This window comes from Triturus cristatus, chromosome 10 (assembly GCF_964204655.1).
Source record: "Triturus cristatus chromosome 10, aTriCri1.1, whole genome shotgun sequence".
NCBI classification, from domain to species: Eukaryota; Metazoa; Chordata; class Amphibia; order Caudata; family Salamandridae; genus Triturus; species Triturus cristatus.
In genome coordinates, this window is record NC_140593.1 from 36194828 (window position 1) to 36221631 (window position 26804).

General features: G+C 39.9%; 1 long non-coding RNA gene across 1 annotated transcript; it reads left to right on the forward strand.

Annotated features, from left to right (window-relative positions):
- Nucleotides 1-8310: 8310 nt before the first annotated feature.
- On the forward strand, nt 8311-26236 carry LOC146788767 (uncharacterized). The gene is made up of 3 exons (XR_014969707.1): nt 8311-8441; nt 8548-8640; nt 26163-26236. It is a non-coding gene; the product is annotated as an uncharacterized LOC146788767 (long non-coding RNA).
- Nucleotides 26237-26804: the final 568 nt, after the last annotated feature.

The following is a 26804-nucleotide window of genomic DNA, read 5'->3' on the forward strand; positions in this document are numbered from 1 at the left end:
GCATTACTGTTTTTTATTATTCTGAATAAGTATTCCTTAAAAGAGTCATACATAGACTTTAATTACATTCAATGGTTATGTTTTTAGAAAAATAGGTGAAATTGTCAGACAATCAATTAATATGTAAATATTGATTTTTAGGCTAAAAAAAAACCTGGAAGACAGAGGCATCGTGAATTTACTTACTGAAGATGAGATAAAGGCTTGTATCAAATAATGAGTATTTCTATGATTTTTCCATTTTGTGTGTTTAAAACATGTATTTCATAACACAAACGTACTGAATGGAATTACCCTCCTCATATTAATGTAATGTGTTCAAGAGCCATGACATATAAAAGGAGGATGCATGCCTTTTGAAGATCAATGAAAACATGGAAAAATCTTAACTGTATTATTTTCTGTCCTCTTTGAAAGCAATTTAATTAATAACAACATAATTTTTTAAGTGTTTATGTCCCTACTAGCCATTTTTCGACTTCTTGTAAAATGTTCATTTCCTTAATTACATAGATTTGTCATAAGATTTTTTTTAACATGTTGACTGTGTTCTGAATTAAATATACTAAAACTCATGGTCCGGGTTCAACATGCGACCTTGGTGCGAATTAGTTGCAGAACATGTGGATAAGGGGTAATATAAACATGTAAATGACTCTTAGAAAATCTAGGTCTGAGCTACGTGAAGAAACAAATATTTTACTAAATAAGGAAATAATGTGAAGTACTTTGGTGAATGCTTTTATAAAAAAAAAGCATATTTCTGAATCATGATGTAAAAAACATAACGTACAACAAGACCCAGAGTTACTAAAGTTTGATGCAAACCCATGTTCAGCACTTACAGGTCTATTTAGAAACAGCATTTAGTAATATTACTATAGTGCTACTAACAATCTATAAAATGCTATTTACAACCTACTTGTAGACTGTACACCTATCCTATTTTTTCTGCTGTGGAGATCTCTGTCCAAATGCGGAATATCTGCATACGTAGGTATAAGTTAAAGTAGTAAATATGGAGGCTTTTGAGGGGAGGGGCTGGAAAATAGGGAACAGTTATGATTAAAGTGAGTGGGTTTGGGGAATAATGAGGGATTTACGGAGGGTCAAGGAATGTGAGTGAGGGGGTTAGGAACCCACAAAAGAGTAAGACTATTTCTCTAAAAAAAATCACTTATGTAGTAACTACAGCTCAAAAGAGCTCCAAAACAGTAGGAAATTAGTCAATCTCATAGATGAAATAAGCTCAGAGCCACCCATGGTCAAAAAATGATAATGCAACACCCTCCTATACAAAATAAAGGAGATAGGAACTTAGATTAAAACGCCATAGGAAATCATCATACATTAAGATAAATTAAAAGGAACAGTTACACATTTAAAAAAATACGTTTTTATTTGAAAGCTGACGTAAAAATTGTACTTTTGTATATAATTATAGAATATGTTATAATTTATTTTCATGTACAAATTAATGTTACAGTAGTTATTATTAAAATCAAATTACATTATTTATGATTCATTCTGTTCCTGCTCTTTAATAAGTATTAAAGCACACAAAATCTTTCTTCTACATTAGGTGGAAATTGATTTTTTTCATTTAAAATTAACCACAATATATTAAAATGTATTTTTGTTTAGATTATTATTATAGAGTTATATTAATGGTCTAAGATGATGTGAGAATTGAACATGGCTCTCTAGGAGTAGTTAATTTGGTGTGTGTTATAAATCGGGTTACTGGATGGCAAAGGTATGTGCACTGTACATGGAGTAACCACATTCATAGTCAGGGTAAGTCAGAAACACACTGTGGAATTAACCTGTGCTCAAACTCTGGTGGCTTGGGACAGAGCTGTCAGGTTTAACTTAAAAGGCAATATGTGATGTATTTGTGCACCACATCAAACAGTAACACAGTGAAAACTCCTCAAAATATCCACACAGTTAAGAAAAATAAAGACTAAGGTCCCAATTCATATCTCGCTAGTAATGCCCTCCGTACAACTCGGATCCATAGGGCTTTACGAGCAATTCGTGCAACTGGAGTCCAAACGAGCGAGTATGATGCATTCTTATGCTTACGGACTCGGTTTGCTCAGACTCCCATTGAACTCTATGGGATAAATTATACTGGACGTGTGCACTGGCTCCCATAGCAAAAAGGGGTGAATGGGGAAAAACGTACACCCTGTGGTGGGCACCCCATGGTGCACACCACACTGTGCATGCATGGGAAGAGGGGGCCCATGGGTAACCACACAGGTCTGAATCAGAGTGCGCCAAGGGACAGTAGGCCTTCTAAGGGCCCCAAAAGAATGATTCCGTCAGATTTTTTGATCCCGACAATCCAGATACTTGAAGGCTGTCCGAATCATGCATAGTACTTGCTCACTCAGAAACAGAGTCCATAGAGCTGTATGAAGCATCTGAGTACGAGTCATATGAACTGGACTGGGTTGGGAGATGATTCTCTTGAAGTGTACTTGAACTTTGCATCGTACTTGGTCGTTCGGACCAGTCTACAAATTGGTCGGGAAAAGGGCTAAGAAACTGATCCGTTAAAGCCAAATCCGATTCCACGGCCTTCCGAGCGAGATCGGAATCGACCCCTAAGTCAATGGATTAAACAAGATCAAAACATAAAAAAAACAAATGTGTAGCAGTCAAGGCATTAATTTTTAATGATTAAACGCAAAAATAGTGCTTAGAAGCAGTTATTGCCTAAAGAGTTATTTGGTCATTCCAGACCGGGACAAAGTTAAGAGTGCAGGCAGACTGCGATGGAGCACAGGCGGGAATCGGGGATCCACCTGGGCCTATTAAATAAAAGTACCTTAGTCCTTGGTTTGCATAGATAAAGAAGTGGGGTGCAGCCGTGCAATATGTCAGTGATCCCTACGCAGTTGTAGTGTTGCAAATCATGCTTCCATGCAATTGCGGTAAAGCATCAGTTCCATGAATGAGATGCCAGGTCTGAAGTGTAGTGGTTCTGAGTGTGATGCGCTGGGGTTTCTCCACTCTGTAAAGATGATTTGTCGATCTACTCCACACAGTGGCAGAGATGCATTGGTTCTGAAGTGGTGGTTCCGGAGGCGATGTTGAGGTTTACACAGCAGTAATGCATCACCCCAAAGCTCACTACAGGGGATGTGTTGGTTCTGATCAGTGCAACTGCCTCGATGCAAGTGTTTTTGTCGTTGCAGCACTTTATGCTAACTTTTAAGAACCCTGGACTGGGTTGCTACCACTTAGCCCAGCAAGACTTGCAGCAAGCACAGTCCGGGTGCTGTTTATTGGTTGAAAAGATGTCTTTGATATCTCTTATACTTCAGAAATTGGATGTAAGCCAACAAGCCCTTGGAGATACTCAGGCTCAAGGATGTTGAGATGCAGATCCAGTCCTCCTCATCCCCAGGTAAAAGGACAGCAGGCAGCAGGCAGCAGGCAAAGACATCAAAGTAGTTCAGCAAAGTGGCATTACATCCAGCAGCAGCACAGTATTCCTTTTTACTGATATAATGTCCTCAGTTCTAGAAGTGTTCTGGGTTGGTGGATTCACCTCGTATACTCTGCTGGGCCTTAGAAGTGGGGAGACTTCAAATAGATGCCTTTTAAAATGCACAAGTCACTGCCTTTCTAGCCCTGTCTCCAGACTCAATAATTGCAGCCATTTGTGTGGGGTCAGTGCATATCGCTTTTAGGTTAAAGTGTCAGCACCTTGCTTTCATTCTGCCCGGGATAGGCCCTCAGGATGTGGATGACCTTTTAGTCACACCTATGCTCCCTTTGTTTGTGGCTGTCTAGAGGTAATTAAGAAAGCCAGCTTTCACCCACCCCAAACGTGTATGCAAAGACACATAGAAGGCACCAAATTGTTACAGTAATAAAGTAACATTTTCGGAATTTCAATTTAAAATCCATCTTCATAATAAGTTGTGTTTTTAAATTGTGATTCCAGAGAGACCTTAATTTGAGGTTCTCATCTCTTCCCATTTTGAAATTATACTTTTGAAATGTAATAAGGCAATCCTACCTTATCCTATGGAAGAGATATGCCTTGCAGTAGTGAAACAAATTTAAGAGTATTACAGAAACTAAAAACTAAATATTTCCTACTTTTTAAATACACTGAACCCTGTCCATGGGTTGTCCAGGGCCTAATGTAGGGTTGACCTATGTGTATTAGGAAGGAAGCTTTGGGTCAGGCAAGTGGGTTAACTTTCCAGGTTAACATGGCAGTTTAAAACTGCACACACAGACTTTGCAGTGACAAGCATGACACATGTTTAAAGGGCTACTTATGTAGGTGGTACAATCAGTGCTGCAGGCCCACTAGAAACATTTAATTTACACGCCCTAGGCACATGTAGGGCACTTTAGTAGGAAATTATAAGTTATTTAAATATGCCAACTTTGGATAAGCCAATGTTGCCATGTTGTCAGTAAAGCACAGCTGCACGTTAGCACTGTTTATCATGGTTAAAGTTCCCAGGCTACTAAAGACATCAAAAGCGAAGTCAGCAAAAACATGAACTCAGAAGGGAAAAAGGCAGGGTAAACCATTCCAAGGATGTCAGGTCTAACAGTGATCATAGTTAAAAAGAAAAAAAAGTAAGAGGAAGTGAAGGAAAGAAGGTATATTCACCCCAAACTTTTGTGAGTCCCTTGGCAAATAGTAGTTTCATAGCCTTAATTAGGTCTATTGAGCCCATCTCATGGTTTAATCTTCGATTTTGCCTTCCTAACTGGACACATATTTTGCCTTGGTCTGGTGATTTTCACAAAGTACAAGGCCAAAACTCCTACATCTCTCTAATATTGTTCCAACAATATAGGCTTGCCAGACCATAACTTAGTCACACACATACAAAGACCCCAGTAGGCTAGCACATACATATATGCAAGCATAGAAACAAATTAGAATGACACGCTCAATAACATACATGCTGACTTACACTTATTACAGACAAAGGTTTATGTAGAAATATATCTATACCTTAGTCTCATAATCATTTAAGAGTTACCTGCTGGTCAAAAGTGATAAATACCTCCTTTTTGCATGTTGCAAAGGCAACAGGTAAGTGTAGGGTAAGGCTGTGGCACTTGTCAGCCAGCCATATTGTGGAAATCTTCAAAAGGGGTCAAGAGAGCTGCAGCTCTCTGTCTCCTAAAATCTGCTGGACATGATCATGAACAAAAGAACATTGAGTTAGGTGAAGGTCAGCGAAAGGCCAGAGATGGGACGATATGAAATTGGAGGAGAATTGCCTTAGACTGGTCCCATGAAACATCAAAAGACATCTGAACCTGAGATTATAGAGGAAGGATTCTTGCAATGGTGAGTACAGGAATGCACATGCATCAGTAGCATCCTTTAACCTTGTCCCTCGTAGAGCACACCTGCTCACGTCACTGTTGTGACAATTTAAAGAATGTGTGAATATAGATTGGATAGATCTAGAGGACTCTGATAAGAAAATGTCTGCCTTAGAGCGAGTTATGGCAAAATAACCCCTATTAGAATCACCAGCCATTCTTCGATGGTGCCTTGAACCAACACATAATGAATTTGCAAAATTGGGGTAGCACTGAAGACAAACAAATAAAAAGTATGTGCCACTGCCATGCTCTTTAACTTCAAGGATCACCAGTGGGAGGATATTTGGCAATCGGCACATATTGTCAATCCCTTTCTCACCCCTTCTCAATGACTGAAGGGAACCACCAATAACAGACACATTGACAAAATGTGCCAAATGTAAACAAATTTCTTATATAAATATAAATTGTTGTAAAATTCCTGATCACTTTATGGGTGGTTATGTGCAGACACCTGGCTCACCTCTGCCCAAAGACAAACTTAAAAGCAAAGGAGATGCAATTGTCATCTTTTGTCAAGAAAGCCATGGCATTATTATTGAAAAACAACAAAAGGTCATGAGTTAACTGTTGTGTTACAAAAATTTGTTTCTAGACGTATAGGAAAGGGAATGTGATTGGTGCAGCGACTCTTTCAGTGGCAAATGTGTATAACTATTCAAGACATGTTAGAATTAGATATTTGGAGCGAGTGGGACCAAAAACAAGAGTTCAAAATAAATAGTTGGTGGAGCAAGGGCCTGTACTTGGGTGCGCTTAGAAAGGAAGAGCAAACAACTAAGCTAGAAGCCCTAATATGGCGAGGGCTAGATAAAGTTGAAAGTCTTTCATCCAAGACGGGAGAGACAGGTATGGCGAGAACAGATACAAGCTAGTTTGTTACCTTGTAAGCATTGCTTAGGCAGATTTGGAATTTGGAGACCATTGCGGAATCAGGGTCTAAATGTTACTCATTCCGTGAAGTTGTAAACAGAGCAGATATCAGAGCAGTCATAATCATCATCCAAAATAAGAAAAAAAGAGAGATACTAACCGATCAATGTAAAAGTCTATGGGAAAGAGGTTGATAAATGACCTAAACATATTTTAGGCACTATGTAGGTAGCATTTGTAAGACAAATAAGAGAATGATCACGAAGACAAGGCAGTACTGGTTGCTGATGCCAGCTGAGTTTTGAAAAGACTAGTCAAGCCATCAATATAGTAATAGAATATGAAGGTATGACCCATGAAATAGGGTTTGTCATAAAATATGAGAATGAAAGGGAATCACTCAGAAATTCAAACTGAGACATGAGGTTCAATGGATAATGTATGCATACTTTTAGAAATCAATAGCAGGGGAGAAAGCAGTAACTAGTATGAAAATAACCTTAGGTAATAAATTAATTGAACTAAGCAGGTGCACCCAAAAGACATATTATTAGGAGGGCAATCTTAATCCATAAAGGTCATGGTTAGCTAACAGCATTAAATCTTTAGTGTACATTGCTTCTTGAAGAGTTTCATTATTTGCTTATAATCCAATTTTCATATTACATAAATGTGTGGAATTGGTACCGTAACTTTATGATTTTCATCTTTACTATATGGCAAAAGGAAATGTAATGACATGCTATATAATAAAATACGCATTTTAAAACAAAATTAATACTGTCACAGATTAGACGTTTGTAGTTCCAATGATTTTTATTAAATTCCCCATGTGGTACATAATACATTGTAGGTTGCATCAACTGTCATACAGAATAAATTTAAGATAAATTTGAGATATTACTGAATAATTCCGTTAAGTTATATAATCGTTAATATAGTAACATACCCAGCAGGATGTCAACAAATAGCAACATTATTAGGGTGGGATTGGAATCTGGGTGTCTGGTGCAATTTTGTTGCTATTCCTTCAGCACAGTTTAGAAAAACAGGTACTCACTTATATTGAGTTACAACAACTTTAAAATGTATATATTAAACGAAAAAGTGACTTAACAAAAAAGATAAAAAAGACAACTGGGATATAGTTGCGACCACCATGGCTCACAAGTGGGTGGGGTCAAATTTAACTTGCCTGTACGCCGGCCGGGTCCAGCATCTTCTCAGCTCCTGCCTCCGGCAGAAACAGGAACCAAAAGCAGGCAGCCAGGCTCCCGCCAATAAACCAATCACAATACTGCAAGCAGCATTTTGATTGTTTCAGATGCCGCCCAGCCAGCGGCTTATGGGGAGGCCATGTTCTCCATGCAGGCTGCCTTGCAGCCTGCATGGAGCAGGGCATAGTGTGCATGACTAGTTTGGGTAGCCCCAGGGGGCCGACGAAACAGTCTTTGCAGACTAAGTAGTGCGCAGGCACACCGCTCCTCCCCTTCCTTTTGCAGAGCAGTGCCACCAACACACCCGCCCGCACGCCCGCAACCAAACATAAAATGCTAATAAGCGAAAGTCATTACCATTTTATGTTTCAGCTTCTTGCACTGCGAGAAAGCAGTAAGGCAACACTCCTCCTCCCTAGTGGAGGAGTTGCCTCTGTTAGAATAGGAGTACATTTTCATCAGGACTGATACACAAAAACTTTGTTATGATTATATGTAACCTATTATTGCAACACCCCTGGTTTACTCTTGAGTTACATGTATAAGTTGTCTTACTCCTAACATACTCCATGTGTGGGCAAGTCAAGAGTACAAGAGTACATTTGATCATGATCTTTGTAGCTTGTGCTCATATTAAATAAAGATGATTCTTTACATGTCTTTTCAATAAGTAAAATGATGTAGAGATGACTGTAGTTAAAATGTATAAGGTTGGTTAGTTAAAGACAGCTGAAAACAAACATTTTGGATATTCTCAGCTTCTTGCCATGTGATAATAAAGTCGAAGTTGAGAAACATTGATTTGCTAATTGGTGATTTGTCTTTTATCGTTAATAGGAACATGCAAACAATATTATCAAGGGCAAAAAGAAATCCAATCGAATGTTCCTTTTCTCCAACCCTACATTTATGCCAAAATTAAAACAAGAATTAAATAGGAGGATGACAATATTCAATGAAAATGATGTGAGTAAAATATTACATTTATCAAGCACACTTTGTAATTGATTTAGTAAATTAAACTATGTCGCTAATACCAAAACCGTTATATTATTATTCTTTTTTATTGCAGGCAAGAAGTCTAATGGAACAAATTAAAAAAGTTCTACATTTTTCACTAAGTATCCGAAATACATCACTCATGATTGATGTATTATTACCAGAGGTGAGAGTTTACTTTAATGAAAGGATCACTGCTTTTCTAAATTGTGATTTCTAATAATCAATTAATCAATCAATCAATCATTTGTGAAGCGCACTACATTGGTTGTTCTGCGGATGCGTGGGACGGTGGCGAGTGAGAGGTCGGCGGAGCTTAGCTGGCAGTTGGGGATGTAGAAGGAGAGCCGTCTGTTGAGGTATGCTGGGCCGGTCTTGTGGAGTGCTTTGTGTGTGTGGATGAGGATCTTGAAGGACATCCTCTTGTTGACGGGGAGACAGTGCAGGTTTCTCAAGTGCAGGGTGATGTGGCCGTGTTGTGGTACGTCGAGGATCAGTCGTGCCGAGGCGTTTTGGATGCGTTGTAGTCGTTTGATGAGCTTGGTCGGGGCTCCCGTGTAGAGGGCGTTTCCGTAGTTGAGTCTGCTGCTGACGAGGGCCTGGGTGACTGTCTTTCTTGTATCTGTCGGGATCCATCTGTAGACCTTGCGGAGCATGCGGAGGGTGTTGAAAAAGGAGGAGGAGACGGCGTTGACTTGCTTGGTCATAGAGAGCGTTGTTGAGTCGAGGAAGATTCCCAGGTTGCGTGCATGGTCGGTGGGTGTCGGGGCTGCCCCCAGTGCTGTCGGCCACCAGGAGTCGTCCCAGGCTGAAGGGTTGGAGCTGAGGATGAGGACCTCCGTCTTGTTTGAGTTCAGCTTCAGACGGCTGATCTTCATCCAGTCGGTGACGGCCTTCATTCTTTCGTGGAGGTTGGCTTTGGTGGTGATGGGGTCCTTGGTGAGGGAGAGGATCAGTTGAGTGTCGTCGGTGTAGGAGATTATGTTGAGGTAGTGCTGTCGGGCGACGTCTGTGAGCATGGCCATGTAAATGATGAACAGTGTCTGGCTGAGGGAGGATCCCTGGGGTACGCCGCAGATGATCTCGGAGGCTTTGGAACGGAATGGCGGGAGGCGAACGCTCTGGGTTCTGCAGGAGAGGAAGGAGGCGGTCCTTTCCAGAACCTTGTCTCGGATCCCTGCGGCGTTGAGGTGTGCACATAGTGTGCGGTGGCAGACGGTGTCGAAGGCAGCGGAGCGGTCTAGGAGGATGAGTGCTGCAGTCTCACTGTTGTCCAGCAGGGTCCTGATGTCGTCGGTGGTGGTGATGAGGGCAGTCTCGGTGCTGTGGTTGCTGTGGAACCCTGACTGGGAAGGGTCCAGGATATAAGAAATAAATACGTTCAAACTGCTTTTAACACTTTTTTTGTGGCTAAGTATACAAACTATAAGTAAATACATATAAAATACAAATAAAAAGGAGTTACATAATTAGCCCACACAAATGACAAATCAGTAGTGAATGAGTTGATTTTATGATACTCACGTTAGATTTTATAGCACCATCATAACAAGCAGCAGTGTGAATAAATTAACACATTAACATGAGGATTGCATTGCACCATCATCAGCATTGCCCAAATTGCGTATATTCTTATTCAGTGACAGAAATGTCATAAAAACTATCTAAGAAAACAATATTAATACAATGGGAAGATATTAACGACTGCAATTCAAATTAAGTACTGCAGATAATTACCATCTTTTTTGTGTTTCTCCCAAATGTGTACCCAATGTCTTTTGCTGGATTTCAACCTATGTGCACATTATCGCAACTTTAAAAACTAAATATCCTGTGCTTTAATTTTTAACACATGTATATCAGTTTATCCTTAACTTAAATGACTTATTTAACTTCCATAAAAGGCTCTAGTATAGGGTTAGAAAATGAACCCAGGGCCTGGAAGTAAAATTACACATGTGGAATACTCTAAAGATTGTGTGATCCACGGATGGGCCTTAAAAATATGATTTAGGCCTTCCATATATTGCCAGACTGTAGCAGCTTAAAATGTGTTCCGTTACACATGTCACTATAACCCTTTTGACAGGAAGAAAACCTAGTTTTTAAATATTGATAATTCACTTCTAAGTACATCTTGCTGCCCAAATGGTAGGGTACCGGAATTTAAAAGTAGAATGTGTGCAAAATAATATTGGCATAATCCGCCTGTGAGTGATAGGCATTTGAATCCCACATTGTTTAATTTATACATCTCCCCTTTAAATAGGCTGACATAGAGAGTTGGCCTTTTCATTATGAAATACTCAAACAATTCACAAATTGTAGTCACCTTGATAGCTGAATCTACATCTGGGATTACTTTTCATGCATGTATGGTTTATGTGAACCAGGGGCTGTGAAAAAATGCATTGAAATTTAATAGGGCTAAAACACAACTTCTGGCTTAGAACCTTTGTCAATAACTTAAAGTAGAAACTGGTGCACTTCCAAATTGCAAGGGGCTCCTACACCGGCACCTTCTGATAGAACACCATGGTGCCGATTCGTATCCTGGAAAAAATTTCCCCATACGAATTGTATCCGGGATTTTTACCGAACGAATCGTACAAGTAGCGTACAAACTGCCAAGTACGATTCGTATGGGAAAAAGTCCATACGAATCTCATTGGGAAAATATCCCCACAAGTCCTCGGGTCGGAAAATGTGTCCGGCACATCCTCGGACGATTTACCCTACGAATCGGAAAAATGAAGTCCGACCGCGCAAGTACGATCCGTCCCGTCCTTCCAATTTTACAACCGTATGGAAAATACACCGTACGAACCGAACTGCAATAGCAACCATGGAGACATGTGCCCGCATACGCGCCGAACCCCTCCCCCAGACCCGGCGGATGTACGTGCCGTACCCCCACCCGTGTATGTACGAGTCGAACCCCCACCCGTGTATGTACACCCGTGTATGTACGAGTCGAACCCCCACCCGTGTATGTACACCCGTGTATGTACGAGTCGAACCCCCACCTGTGTATGTACACCTGTGTATGTACGAGTCGTACCCCCACCCGTGTATGTACGGTGCGTACCCCCAGCGCACCGTACATACACGGGTGTACATACATGGGTGGGGGTTCGACTCGTAAATACACGGGTGTACATACACGGGTGGGGGTTCTACTCGTACGGGTGTACATACACGAGTGGGGGTTCGACTCGTACATACACGGGTGTACATACACGGGTGGGGGTTCGACTCGTACATACACGGGTGTACATACACGGGTGGGGGTTCGACTCATACATACAGGGGTGTACATACACGGGTGGAGGTTCGACTCGTACATACACGGGTGTACATACACGGGTGGGGGTACGGCACGTACATCCGTGGGGTCTGGGGGGGGTTTGGCGCGTACCGGGCCCCCAATTCCGCTCGCATCGCGCCGTACTTCGCTTTTCCGGCACTTTTTGGGTGCCGTAAAAATATTGCCATCCGGACTGGTGTTGGTACGATTCGTACTTCCTGGTTCGTGAAATGCAGCCTGCATGCGTCCCGACGTCACGTCGGCGCTGTCCCGGATCACATTGGTATGTGTTTTTACAGTCGGTCGGTGTTTTTTCCGACTCGTACGGAAATGGTGTTTCCGTACGAATCGTACTTGCAAGTTTGTAGGGTTATTTTAACGGGTACGAGTCAGACGGAGAAAACCCTCCGACCGACGGTTCGTACACGGTTTTTCCAGGATCGGAATCGGCATCTTAGTGTCTTCATTAACATTTAGGTCACTTTCTAAAAGCAAGTAAATGCAAATTTAGTGTCTTGTTTTTTGTTTTTGGGGTGTTAACGTAGGTGTGAAACCTAGTCCTACCATTCTTTCCCGGGTGGACTACTGCAATTCACTATATTTTTGGCTTTCCTCTTTAAAAATTTGGCCCTGCTTGCAACATGTTCAGAAAAGGGCAGTTAAGATTCTGCTTGCTGTGAATTGAAACAACACGGTCACCCAGACATAGTCCACAGTTTACACTGTCTGTCATTAAATAAGATACATTCCAAACCGATCTTCAATATCTGCTGATGCCCTTCTACTTGATGTTTATCCACTTAAGGGGAGGAGATCATTTGCTTTTCTCACCTCTAAGGTATATAATACCATTACACCTGCAGGGTGAGCCCAATCACCTACAAATGTTTAAGTTTCTGAAAACTTGTATCTTCAAAGAAGTATTTGTGTCTATAGTCCCTGGCATTCTTTACTGGGTATATGTTGGCCACAAAACATTTTCTCCACTAACAAGGCACCAGCAGAATCCTAGAAAATGTCAAAGTAAAGATGATATACTTTAATTTGTAACTATTGACAGGTAATTAGTACTAAATTCATGCAAAGATGTTCCATGTTTAAAAAAAAAAAAAATACATTGATAATACCTAATACTTAGCAAATATTTATTTAAAATAATCTTTAGAAAGTTACCTGTTCCCTGTCTAAAACTCTGGGATGCTAATTTGCATTTGCTCTACAGCAGATGTCAAGCCACTCCTTGGCCTTCATAAACTGTGAAAACTTCTCCCAGTGCAGTAATAATGGCCTTGCTCTGTGGAGGTGTTTTTCTTCCCCTTACCGGAAGGCTAGTAGGGTTGGACCAAAAATGTACCTAACAAGTAAATGAACGGTGGAGCCTGGAGAAGGCTGGCCTTTGTCAACCAGCCACGTTTTCACAAATACAATGTTGGAGGGAATCTCATCCCTGTAATGGTTTAGAGTGATCACAAATAGGAGTCATGCTGAATTCCCTAACTAGCCCCATGTGTTGGTAAATAGGATCTGCACAAAGGAGGATGAATGAGAACAATCTCAAGCTCAATGCAGATAAGACCAAGATCATGCTGTTTGGTAAAGCCTCTCCCATCTGGGCAGCTGATTGTTGGCCTCATCAACTGGGTGCCACTCCTATGACCAATCAAGCACTAAAGAATCTTGGGATAAAACTAGACCAATCCTTAATTATGAGAGAGCACATTATAGCCACCACTTGCTCATGTCACCACAACCTACGACTACTGTGCAGAATTTTCCCTTACCTCCCTATTTACTCCCGGAGTACTTCTGTTCAGTCCATCGTAATAAGCAGACTGGATTATGGCAATGCCCTGCTGTCAAACGTTAGTGAAACGCTGATCTCTAAACTTCAGGTTGTTGAAAATACGGCAGCGAGGTTTGTGATTAACTGCCCTTCTATCACTTCCTAGGAGCCATTGCTGAAAGAACTATACTGGTTGCCCGTGAAGAGACGCTGTAATTTTAAAATATTGTGTCTCACATATAATGCCTTAAAGGGCAAAGGCCCACTTTATCTTCAGAAAAGAATAAAAGCATATGCTCCCTACTGTATTGCAAGATCTGGCTCGAAAGACCTGTTGTGGGTGCCCCCGCATTCGTTTAACACACAGCAGTGGAAAGGCTTTTTCATATCTCACCCCTGTGTAATGGAAAAAGCTCCCTCTTCTTGTTCATTCATGTCCAAATTACTGTAAATTTAGGAAACAACTCAAAGCCCACTTATTTTAAGCACCCTCATCGACTCTTGTTTTTGTTTCGTAACAGCGCCGAGATGCCCTAGGGTATCAAGTCAAATTAACATAACATCTTGAATTTTATTGTTAATGGGAGACAGAGAATGGCCACTGCAAAAATGGGACTTTGAAAACATTTGGACTTCCAGACCTCTGAAGGACTGGGACCTACCACCATAGCAAAACTCGTGAAAATGTGACCTTCCTGGCATGGAAAGTGTGTCCGATTCGGCCGGAAACAAGGGTTTCCGGATCTGATTCGGCAAACACAAATCCGATTCCGAGCCCTTGTGAACGACTTCAGAATTGGGCCCCTAGGCCCCATTTCCTGTTGGAGTTCTTGATGTCTCTGCCAAGGACTATAATATTTACCTTGCTCAGGTTGGCCTATAATAATTTATTGTTGTTGTAGATGTAAAGGGAATTCAATGCCCTTTGCAGGCCTATCGGATACAGGATAATTAGATGAACTATATAATGTGATATTTAAATATGTTGATTGTCAAATTTTGGGGTGAATACTCAGCCCTGAAGTAAGGTTATACCAATGCCACCTTTATAGAGAGAGAATAGACAGCAGCATTGTATCCAACATCTGTTAGTAGGTCCCTGTTTATAAATTCATGTGCCACCACCTACTTCAATTATGACCCAAATGGTGTTGAGTACAGAAAGGATTTCACTGAGTAACTGTGTTTGGAATTCCTCAATCTTTCAAATTAACCATAAAATCCTTCTTTCAACAACAATAAATGCTACAGTATATTCAATAAAACATACATATAAAAAAATGCATTGCTTGTCAATACAGTGATAGACATCAGAATAAGAGCTATAATATTATCTTCATTGCAGCAATTTTGCCCAAACCATTTTTGATAGAAAGAGATATTCTGTTTCTCCTCATACCAGTTTTTAAGATCAGTGAGCGGATTGGATTGAAACCATTGAATCCTAGCCTGGAACTCATTTTAATCCAATATTAAAAGGGGCAATTGGGTGCTAATTACATGGATTGGCTCTGTGTTCCGTTTGAGAAAAAACGTTTAAGATAGAGCCTTCCCATGTGTCAGGGACAGAGCTCAATTGAAAGCAGACATTAAGTACTGGGTGTGACCAAAAGACCAAGAATTCTGTATCATATTTACAAACTAAGTTGGATGATGGTGCATCATTGGATGTAATTTTCTGATTGCTTAGATGGATAGTAAACAGGTAAAAAGATAATTTAAAGAAATGGAGGATGTAAGACAAGTAAAAAAAATTGACCTTCGTTGTTGTGTTATAAAAAAGCGGGCATCCCTCGACTTGAGTGTGATTGGTATTTTTATGCGGCATGGAATTCATTGTAATAAAAATCAGTGTTTTTGTTCAGTAATTCATGTTCAATTTTTTCTGTCAGGGCTATTGATATCATTTGGTGGAGTTCTAAAATGACAGAATTTGTTGAGAGTGTAAATTAAGACCAATATTTGATTAAAAAGTACCTCTTTGGAGCCTCTATCTTTTTCTTGTAATTTTGTTTATCATTTGTACTAAATTATTTACAAGTGCTTCATACCTGTGGCTTATTTACTATTGTTGTTTATCACTATTAACTGCACTCATTCTTTGTCTTAGTGAATCTGAGAACCAAATATTTCCTACTTGGGGTCTAAGTCATCCTATATGCTGGTCTGTGCTAGCTAGATTCTTTTTCAAGGAATGATGACACTCAGCCATATTTAATAAATGTAGATAAACGTATCCTGGCTATCAGGATGGTTCACAATCTAGGGTCAGGCTGGATTCCTACCAATGTTTACATTTATCAGGGACTAAGGAACCTTTTGATCATATTTAATAATAAAAACATTTGGTATTTCCAATATGTGGCTAATAAGCAACAAATTGAATTTCACATGACATTGTGCAAGAATATGGAAGTTATCAATGTTGTTACTCTGAACCACAGTACATTGAGAACAGAATTAATATAGTGAACATGAACCAAATATATAATCTTGTGTGGGCCAGCTACAGGGGTGAACAATTAAATGAGGGGCTGCCATTTAAAGGAAAGGGATTCAAGGTGTGAAAGAGACCTACAATTTCCATGCCCTCTGTCTTATAATTTTTACTGGGGGATACCCTATTTAATTATAAGTAGTCGCATGAGTGTAATCATTATAACATTTTCCCTTTATTTTTAAATACATTTAAATTAAAATCCACCGCTGTAATCAATGCTGCTCCAAGACATATGGTTTTCAATCTGTCGATATTACTAAAAACAAATATTTAAATAAAATGTTGTGGACGCTTCCATACATAGTTACATTGACAATTATACTAATAAAATGTGGGATATTTTTCCTAATAAACTACATTTATACCAAAAACTGCTTTGAAATCAATTCAGAATTATTTTAATGTGTAATAGTGATATGGATAGCTGTAGATATGTAAATTGAAAAACTAGGTGGTGAGGGACCATGTTTACATGCCATTGTATCCAGGAAGAAGGTTTTATGGTAGCCATTTACGGCATGAGATTTTGTGCTAAAAGTCTAATGCAAACATAAAAGATACCAGTTTATTTAGAAGGAAATTGTAATGGGTTGTTGAGAAAATCTCCTTCGAACCGATGCATTGTAGGAGATTAAGGAATATGATAGTTGACTAGGTATATCTAAGAATTGATAAACGTTAGTAGGAGTGTTGTTTAAGCTGATCCCCAAAAATGTTTATAAGCCACAGTCAACTTGTTATCAAAGCCTATGGAAATTAATATTGAATGTCTATGGTATGGGAAAAGGTTTGAGTCTCCTATTGTTCCAATCGATGCTGCAGGGGCCTAAATTAAAGATCTTGGTCTGTGTACAGTATTCCTAACTATGTATGGATATTTTTTTACATTATTTTTACAGCACATCTATGCCATAAGTATGACTGTTTGTGATTAATGGAAACTTTTTCTTATTATGTTTGCAATGGCATAACGAAGTTAAATACTGCTTAAATCAGGCTTCCGCAAACTATTGGATAATGGCAGCTTTAAATGCCACATTGTTAGTAATCATGGTATATTTGTGGCCATTTGTCACATCATTCTGGCTATTCTGGGAATAATAATGTCCATGACTAACATGTTGTGAAGGTTCTTAGGATTATGGTGTACATCCATTGAACAGTTGTGTCCCTGGCAAAACAGTGGGCTTCCTTGCATAAAGTAGTCATCTTTAGCATTATGGTAGGCACATCTGGAATGTGATAAACAAAACCTGGTCAGGCTGAGCAGAATATTCCAATGAGATTCATTTGCATTAGGAGAATCACAAGGGGGCATATAGGGTCTATGCTTGAAAAAAAAATTTGAAGTAAAAATTGATTTTCCTTTTGAGACAGTTTTTTTTTTATTTGAGTGTGTTTACCCATTATAAGAAGTTCATATATAAAAAAATAAAAAGACATGCATTTTTCTTAAAAGGGCTAAAAATGTGGGTTGATGTTTAGCCATCTTCTGTGATGAAGTGGCCAGAGTGAAAACGTGGGCATGTGGTGCAGGAAAATGTGGTTATACACTTGCAGAGGGTATTTGGAAAATTTACATAAAAATAAATAGACACAAATGAGTAAGCCCTTCTCTTTACAACACATACCTTATAATTTGGCATTATTCATAAAACTGCCAATAATTCATTACATATCACCAAATTGAAATTTCAACTAAAACATCTATCGTTGATTAAAAAACTCGAAATTAAAATGTGCTACTTAAAAATGTATGCACATAAACCTGAAAGAATGTAGGGTTTAACACATCAGCGAAAAACTGTGAAACATTGAAAATTGAAATAACCAGGCATTTTTCAAGCGCAAACACAATAGGCAAACGGATATCCTTGTATGTTTAAATTGGGTAAAATCAGACAACTGGTTTCATGGTCACAAATGTAGGTAGCCCGGGTAATGATAATTATAAAAATGAGGTAAGACAACAAAAGATAAGCCATATTTACAATCTTAAATAGTTGTACATTTAACTGTGTGTTTTAGTATAACATTAAATAAAATTGTTTCCATGGAAAGAATAAAAAGTAAGCAGCTTATCGTAAATAAGTGTACACACTTCACACCTGACAATAAATCCATCTGATAAACGTACACTACTAAAAAATCAAATAACAGAGGACTGTAGTTCTTTTTTTTTTTTTGTCCTCATACTGCCAAAAAAAAAAAGTCTTGATGGGATTCCTCCAATCAGTCCACGCCATCCTGTTTCCAGCCCTTAGGAGAGGCAGATGGAGAGAAAAAAAGGAGCTTTCCCTCCAAGATAGTACCATTACCTTCTCCCACAACTGTTCACATCTCATGGGGCTCCAGGATGTTACTTAGGAGGCCAGGACCGACGGTACATTGGCTTAATCATGGGACCCACTCTCAATCTCCCTCCAGTCTAATAGAGCTGCCCAATTCTTGCCTTTGCTTTTTTTATCGCAAGCCATATATGATTCCATAACATAGATAATACTCTTCAAGCATTCAGAAAAGGTCGGGGGGGATTTCTGATTTCCATGCCCTGCAGATTTCCCTCCTTGCAAGAATTACCACATAGAACACAAATTTGGAAGCAGATACATTCATGAAGTCATCGTTCGGTAGACCAAAAAAGATCATACTAGGACTTCTATCTGTTGATGCAGCACAGCTTCCACAAAATCACATACCTCCTTCCAATAATGTTTAATTCTTGAACATTCCATGAACATATGAATATCGTCGGCTGCAGGGTACTTACATCTAGGGCAGCAATATTCATTCCCTGTCACTTTAGATAGCTTTTTTGGGGACCAATATACTCTGTAGGCGGTATACAGATGCAGCTGGTTTGACTATAGCAGGGGTCTCCAACCTTTTCTGTATTGAGAGCTACTTCAGCTCAAGGAAAGTCCTGTTGAGCTCCTCGCAAATTTTATCACTGTAAAATATTGACAGCACATGTAAACATTACACTATGACCACCCTAAGCAGGATTATCATAGTGCTACCCAAGTATTCCAGGTGATAGTACCGGAAGAAATGCTAAGGAAACAATTATCAATATTAAATGCCCCCACCTGACTGATAAAGTAATATTCAAATCTTCACATGGCTTGTGGCACAAAGGACATAACCACAGCAAAAAGTCTCCTCGATTCAGCTTGACATATCTTTCAAGTATCAACTTTAAATGTGTTTTGGAATTGAAACCTTTTGTCTTCATCAGCATCTCAATTTCTGAAAATATACAGATTTTTCTATCACCACTTTCCATTTTGGGCAAACAAACTATATTTTCCTGAAGAAATCCCTTGTTTTTTTTCATTTTTAGGAAATACATAGTCAGCAAACATCAGCTAGTCATCTTAATTGAGCACTCACCTGTACAAATGCCTCATATGGACAGACTGCTTCAAATTCTCAGGTATTACAGTCATAATCCATGGCACCATAGCACCGAGGACGACTGTATAATGCCAATAATGCACACCAGTATAAATTGTGCCTAGTTAGGACACCATAAGGACCAGGATGGCCACCATATTCTTAGTCATGGTCCTTATTATGCAAGGGGCAGCTACAATTATATCAGGAACACCTAAATATAGTGCAGTCATGCTCTTAATATGTCACTGATGGCTGCCAGTGTACCATAACTAGACCACGAATACCCAAAATAGTAAAGGATGGCCATAATGATGTCATTGGGACTATTATGCCATGAACTGACACAATTGTGCTACAGACAAAACCCATATAATGGTGGCTAGCGTACCCATTTGGTAGTCCGTGACACCAGGTGTAGCTTACAGGAATCAACAATGTTTATAATGGATGCAAACATAGATGAATGCAGATGAGGCTCTTCATTTTCTCTGCTCAGGATCATAGCTTTCCTCAGCCCTTGGCTGCTCATGCACCCAACTAAAACATTTTCACTCTGACTCCTGAAGTCCCACACTTTAGTGGGTCAGCCCTGATTACTGCTCAGGCTACCACTGGCACTCTTCATTTATGGCCCACTGTTCACACACATGGTGAAATTGATAAGCCAGTTAACTACCACATGGCTAATCACCTTGTGACTTAGTCCGAGACTGGATAAAGGTGACCATGTGGCAGACTCAATAGGCCGACACAGTGTGTGTTTGATTGTTAATATTAGTCCCTGCCATAGGCTGGTTGGCTAAAGATCTTCAGATGAGAAGTGCTGCCTTTTTAAAAATGCTTAGAGTCTCTGCATAGACTGTCTGAATGAGATACTGGGATTGACTTCACCTCTGAGAGCTACTTTGAGGGTACTGGCGAGTTACCAGTAGCTCCCGAGCTACTTGTTGGAGACCCCTGGACTATAGCCAGCAACATAAGAAAAGAGTCAGACCATGTTTTATACACATCATTTACTCTGTCTCCAAATACTTCGCCCCACAGTCTTATGACTTCAGATTCCCCATTCTCGTCGGCTTCCAGGAGGGCCCAGTACCAAAACGAAACTTCCCTTTTCCATATGCCTGTTCTAGAAACTAGATCAAACTTCCAGTTTGCCTCCTCCTTGCACCAGGTCTGCGTCGCCCACCAGGAGGATAACTGATAAAACTTAAACCTTGTCAGTGACCCTCCATTTAATCTGCTAAGCGCCTCCCAACTTATTAACTTCGAGTCTTCTTGCAGGTCACCCTAGCGTCTTATAGCTCCCATTTTTAGCGGCTGACAAAGTTGATCTTGTAAGCATTCCAAAGTGCCGGGGGAGTCCCAAACTGTAGCCTGAGCTGCATAATATGGAATTTTCATTTTTCTTCTAATATACATCCAATTCTTTAAAGCAGCCCCCAAAATCTTTAGTCTAACTTTTTTATAGAACTCCGGGTCTCCGTACTTATATAGAAATAAATCCTGCCCTTGCGGCTCATCCCTTAACATTGCCTCGAACAATATACCTAATGATGAAGAATCGGTTTTGTTAGCCAACATCCTAAACATTTTTAAATGGAAAGCATAACAATAAGTGAGTAGGTTTGGTAGCGCTAACCCACCCACTGTAAGGCCTCTCCTTAGCTTTTTCCAAGCTATCCTGGGATTTTTCGTAGCCCAAATGAAGGTACCAATTTTACTTTGTAACTTAGCTATATCCTCCGCCCTAAATGGCAATGGGATTGAGTTATATAGGAAGGTAATTTTGGGCAAAATTATCATTTTGACAAGGTTAACCCTCCCATAGATGTTTAAAGGGAGGTTTGCCCATCGTGTTAATAAACTGACAACCTCTTTGGAGAACCTCTTCCAATTAACTTTGGGGACATCGTCTAGATTATGGGGTTAACTGAACCCCTAGGTACCTCATTTGACTTTTTACCCCCTGACTAGCAATGACTTGGTTCCATTCCTTTATTTCAGTTTTTTCCTTATTTATTTAATCCCTGAAAATTCACCATATTTTTCTACCTTCGCAAATAACCTAGGTATTGCCTCTGCTGGATTTGACGTAAACAGAAGCAAGTCATCTGCATAAAGAGCAAGTTTTAGCTCTAACTCTGCGATCTTGAAAGGGTGAATGATAGGGTCTGTCCTAAGCCAACTGACAAACGGCTCAATGTACAGGTTGAATAAAAGTGGTGACAGGGGGCACCCCTGCCTAGTGCCTCTTGAGATATTAAACCAATCTGTCAGGGCCACATTTACCAAAACCTTTGCTTTGGGGTTTAGATTTAGGCACTTCACCGCCTGGACAAAGTTGTTAGAAAAACCAAAGCTTTTTAATGTCTCCCATAGATATACCCAGTTGACCTGGTCGAAAGCCTTTGCGGCATCTATTGCTACGATCGTTAGAGGGACCTTCTTTGCTTCTGCTACATCTATTGCCCCCATTTCCTGAAAGGGAAGCTCATTTAGCTGGCTCCAAGGTATGAACCCTCTTTGATCCGGATGAACTATAGCCTTAATAACTTTTGTCACTCTTGCTGCCAATATTCCTGCAAAAACCTTATGATCTGAGTTTAATAAATATATTGGTCTATAAGACTCAATCTTCTGTGGGTCTTTGTTTTGTTTTAAGATAAGAGTCACTGTTGCTTCTGCCCATGAACCTGGAGTATATTCCCCCTCTATGTATATTTTGTTAAACAGATTTTTTAACACTGGGACTACCTTATCTAAAATAGCTAAGTATACCTCAATTGGAAGCCCATCTGGGCCTGCATCCTTACCCCTGGCCATTTTTTTAAATTGTGCTGTGACCTCTTCCTCCGTAATACTGGCTTGCAAGGATGTCTTATATTCTTCTGTCAACTGAGGGAGAGTTATTAACTTTAACTATTCCTGGACTCCCTCTAGTCCTGATGTGGTGTCTTCCTTATACAGGTCATTCATAAAAATTCTAGCCTCCTCCCGAATTTTATCATCCTCATATATCAACTCTCCAGACCCTCTTTGGATTAGGTTCTTTATCAGGTTCCTTGCCCTATCCATTTTTGTCTTCCAAGCTAATAGAGAGCTACATTTCTCTCCGTATGCAAAATGCTACAGCTTGCTAGCTTTCCAACTATCCATAAGTTTTTTTGTATCTAAATTGGCTTGAAATTCTGCCTGTAAGCCCTACAGCTCTTTTTCCAGAATGGCTACTATACTCTGCCAATGATGCCTTCTGTAATTCTGTCTCTTTTTCCTATTTCTTAGTCATCTTATCTGTTTCTTCTTTTTTCAAAGCTTTCCTTTTACTTATCATTATCAAACAAAGTAACCGTCTTATATAAGCTTTGAAGGCCTCCCAGACTATCTGATCTTTAACTGTGCCAATGTTGAACTTAAAATACTCATCCGTTTTGTCTCCTAACTCCAATATCGCTCCTTCATCTAGTAACATGGTCCTATCAAGAGTCCACCTTCTATGAATCTCTTTTTGCTTAAACCCCAATGTCATTGCCACTGCTGAATAATCTGATACGATTGCAGGGATATGAGTTATTGACTCAACCTGACTCAACTTCTGAAAACATCGCCTGATCAACAAGAAAATAATGGATTCTCAAATGATGTTTATATTTCTTACTGTAAAAGGTAAAATTCCTAGTTTTCCCATTCTTACATCTCCAAATATCGAGCAGTTTAAAATCTTTAATCCAGCTTTTCATCGCATCAGACATTTTTGGTGGGCTGATGTATTTTGCTTTTGAGGTACGATCTATCTCTTTATTTAACACCAGGTTAAAGTCTCCCCCAATTATAATTGGTGCGGTCGTGTTCAGCAAACTAGCCACTAGTTGTAAGAGTGCTCCTGGACTGTCTTCATTAGGCCCGTAATAAGCAACAAAGACTAAAGGGATACCCCAGACTGTCAAGGTGGCTGTTAACCATCTCCCTGACTTATCTGTGTCTTGTTTTACTACTTTTATGCCTACATTACCTCTGATAATTAGAGCGACTCCCCTTGTAATACCTTTTTGGTCTGAGCAAAGCACCTCTTGGATCCATCTAACCTTACTGAAACCCTGTTTGGACTCAAAAGGACTAAGTGGGTTTCTTATAAAAAACCGATGTGAGCCTCACTGTTCTTCAGGAATTCAATAACCCGGGACAACTTCCTCCTACTTCTCAATCCATTTAGGTTCCAAGTTATTAATTTAAACTTTATTTGGCCTGTTCATTTTCACCGCACCCTAAACTCTTCCCTCGCAACTCTAAAGCTTTAAGATTTGTATGAGGACTACATTTTTTAATTTTTCCCTCTTGCTCCCAACACCCTGTGCTCCCTCCCTTCATCCCACCCATAAGGAACCCTCCTACAATACACTTGGAGATGAAAAACTGCCTCTTCGGGAGCCTCCCTTTGCTACTGAGACACCTACTGTAAAATGAAAGGGCTCACCAATTGAATTATAGCTAGCTATATCAATTTTTACCAAATTTTACTAAACTTTTTGTTTACTCCTCTTTTTCCTTCATTTTTTTTCCCCTCTTTTTTCCCTCTTCCTCCTTTTTTTTCCCCGACTATAATATACGCCCTTCTTAATTTTTTATTATCTAGTTATCTGACTCGTATTTTGGGATTCGATATGAGTAATAATCTAAATCTATGTTACTTCTTCATTTGTGCCAGGAAAACATCTACTTCTTCGGGGGAGCTAGAGTTGTAAATCTTATTTTTCCACATTACCTTTAGTAAGTCCGGGAATTTCATTTGAACCTGGGCCCCCTGGATTCTTAAATCAGGCATTCTGGATCCAAGATCCCATTGCCTTTGCGCCGCTCTCTTGGCAAGGTCCGATCTAATTTGATATTTAACCAATTCATATTGAAGTGCCGTTTATTTTAAGGATCTCCCCAAAACAAATTCCTTAACTGCATAAGTATGGAAATTTATCAAGATTTTTCTAGGGGCTTTCCTGTCAGGGTGCAACTTAAACGGGTCTCTGTGGGCTCTCTGTATGTCTTTGTCCAAGTCTATATCCGGTCTGTCCTTCAGAATTCCCTCTTTTAAAACCTTACATATAAACGCCTTAATATCTCCTCCCTCAGCGCCTTCAGGTATTTTGAGAACTCTCAAATGATTTCTCCTTGCCTGCATCTCCAACCTTTCCAAGTCTTCTTGTAAAGTTTTATTTTGGACTTTTAATTTCTTTAGGTCTTTAATATTCCCTAGTACAACTTCCGAGAGGGCCTTAACCTCAGATTCCAGAAATCCAGTTGGTAATACTATATTGTCCAGTTTTCCCCCTAAAGTCTCACATTTTTCATGTATCCCTCTCTGATTGGCCTCAGAGATCTCAAATTTTGAGAGTAGATCCCCTCTTAGGCTTAGGAGCATTGATTCTAATCGAGTCCGGCCAGCCTCTGCTCCTATAGGCATATCTGTATTTCTTCCATCCAGGGCAATGTCGCTAACCAGCAACGGCATTGGTGGTATGTTAGAAAGCTGATCTGTCGTGGGGGCGGTGTTTCCATCTCTAGGTATCTCTATGGGTCCAGCCTCGCAAACCCCTTTCTCAGTTCCAGCGTCCAACATTAATGATGCATACCTATTTTCCAGCAGAAGCGGGGGAGAGGTTTGCTGAACTCCTAATAGCGGCCCCTTAGAGGTAGCGACCCGCTCCATTATTTTAAAGTAGGATTTCAGTGAGGGGGTAGTCTTAACTAGTAGGCGTACTGCCTTGGCCTCCCTTCGCTTTTTACTTTCCCCAGATTTTATCACTTTTTTTGGTGGGTGATTGGAAGTACTTTCCCAACAGCCTTCCCCTCCACAACTGGGTCCCCCTTATTTTTTGCCTCGAGATGTGAACGTAGCTGATATCTGCTTCTTGGAGGGGAGGCAGACACTCCTTTCCCAGGTATAGTGTTAAGAGATTTTGCAAACCCAGCCGGAGCACTTCGCACAGGCTGCTCCTGTAAAGATGTGGGCTCGATATCCTCTCCTGTCTTCCAGCCTTGTTCCCTAAAGCTGACTCAAAGGGGCTGTGAGACACACCCTGGCGGGAAAAACAAAGCTCCTTTTCCATGGGCTGAACCTTACCCCCGCCAGACGCCCAACTTATCCCATCAACCAAGGTGCCAGAGAAGTCCTGTGTTGCAAGATCCTCTTGCAGCGTGGCTGCCCGCCGGTGTACTGTGCTGCCTCTGCCCTTGACAACCCTGAAGTCAATCCGGGTGACGGCGGCTTGTATTCTCCGCCACAGCTTGGTTCGGCATCCTCCGAACCCATGGTACACCGCCGCTTCCTGCCCCATACGTTAACACAATGGTGCGGCACGTCATGGTGGCAAGAAAGTACGAAAAATAAGAAAAAAAGAGTTTTAAAATCACGGCGTATCTTTAAAAAGAATCATCGTTCTTATGTACCTGACGGTATCTTCACTAAACGTCGCTGTGAGTCATTTCATTGCCAACTTCGATTTTCTGCCTCACTGCTCCGGGAGCTCCCATGACCGGTGTCAGCCCGCCGCCATGTTCCTTCCCGGGGGAGGAGCCAGTTCTGGCTTCTTGAACAATGGAGGACTGTAATTCTTGTAAGGAATGTTATATGGTATGAACACTTTCCATGTAAGCTTTTAAGCTAAACGTATTTAGATTTAAAAGTTCTTTATTTTCTTATTGCAGATGACAATCAAAATTCTCCAAAAACAGGAAGAGTTAAATAGATATGAAGCAGAACTTGTACTGATGAGAGGATACTTCCTAGACTCCGATGAGGACGAAGTAGATGAAGTGCAAACATTGACAAAAGGGAAAAGGGACGCACTGAATTAACATTTTTGAAAGATTACATTGTTCATTACATTGAAAAATTAAATTGTATGTTTATGTCAAATGGTGTATAGCATTACATGTAACTTTACTAAAAGATTTGTTATGAAAAATATTTATTGATTAAAATATAAAATGTATAAATGTTTACTGTGGTTTAATTAAAAATAAAAGCAAAACAAGGAGGTATTTTTAGTAATGAGATAATAATACAAAGAAGATATTCTTTGGCATGCCTATTTTGATTATGCTTAATTTCAACATAGAATATTATTAAACAATTCAAAAAAATATAATCTTTTAATAAACAATCAGAATCATATTGTACATCATTTTTGGTTTGTGGAACATAGAAATCAAAATGACTACCATACAGTTCAATTTTAAAAGTTGAATTCTACATCAACTACAATTTCATGTTATTACTAATTTAAACTGGTATTAATATAGAATGCACTTAATTGCTGTATAGATTATTGAGAAATGGCAGGAAAA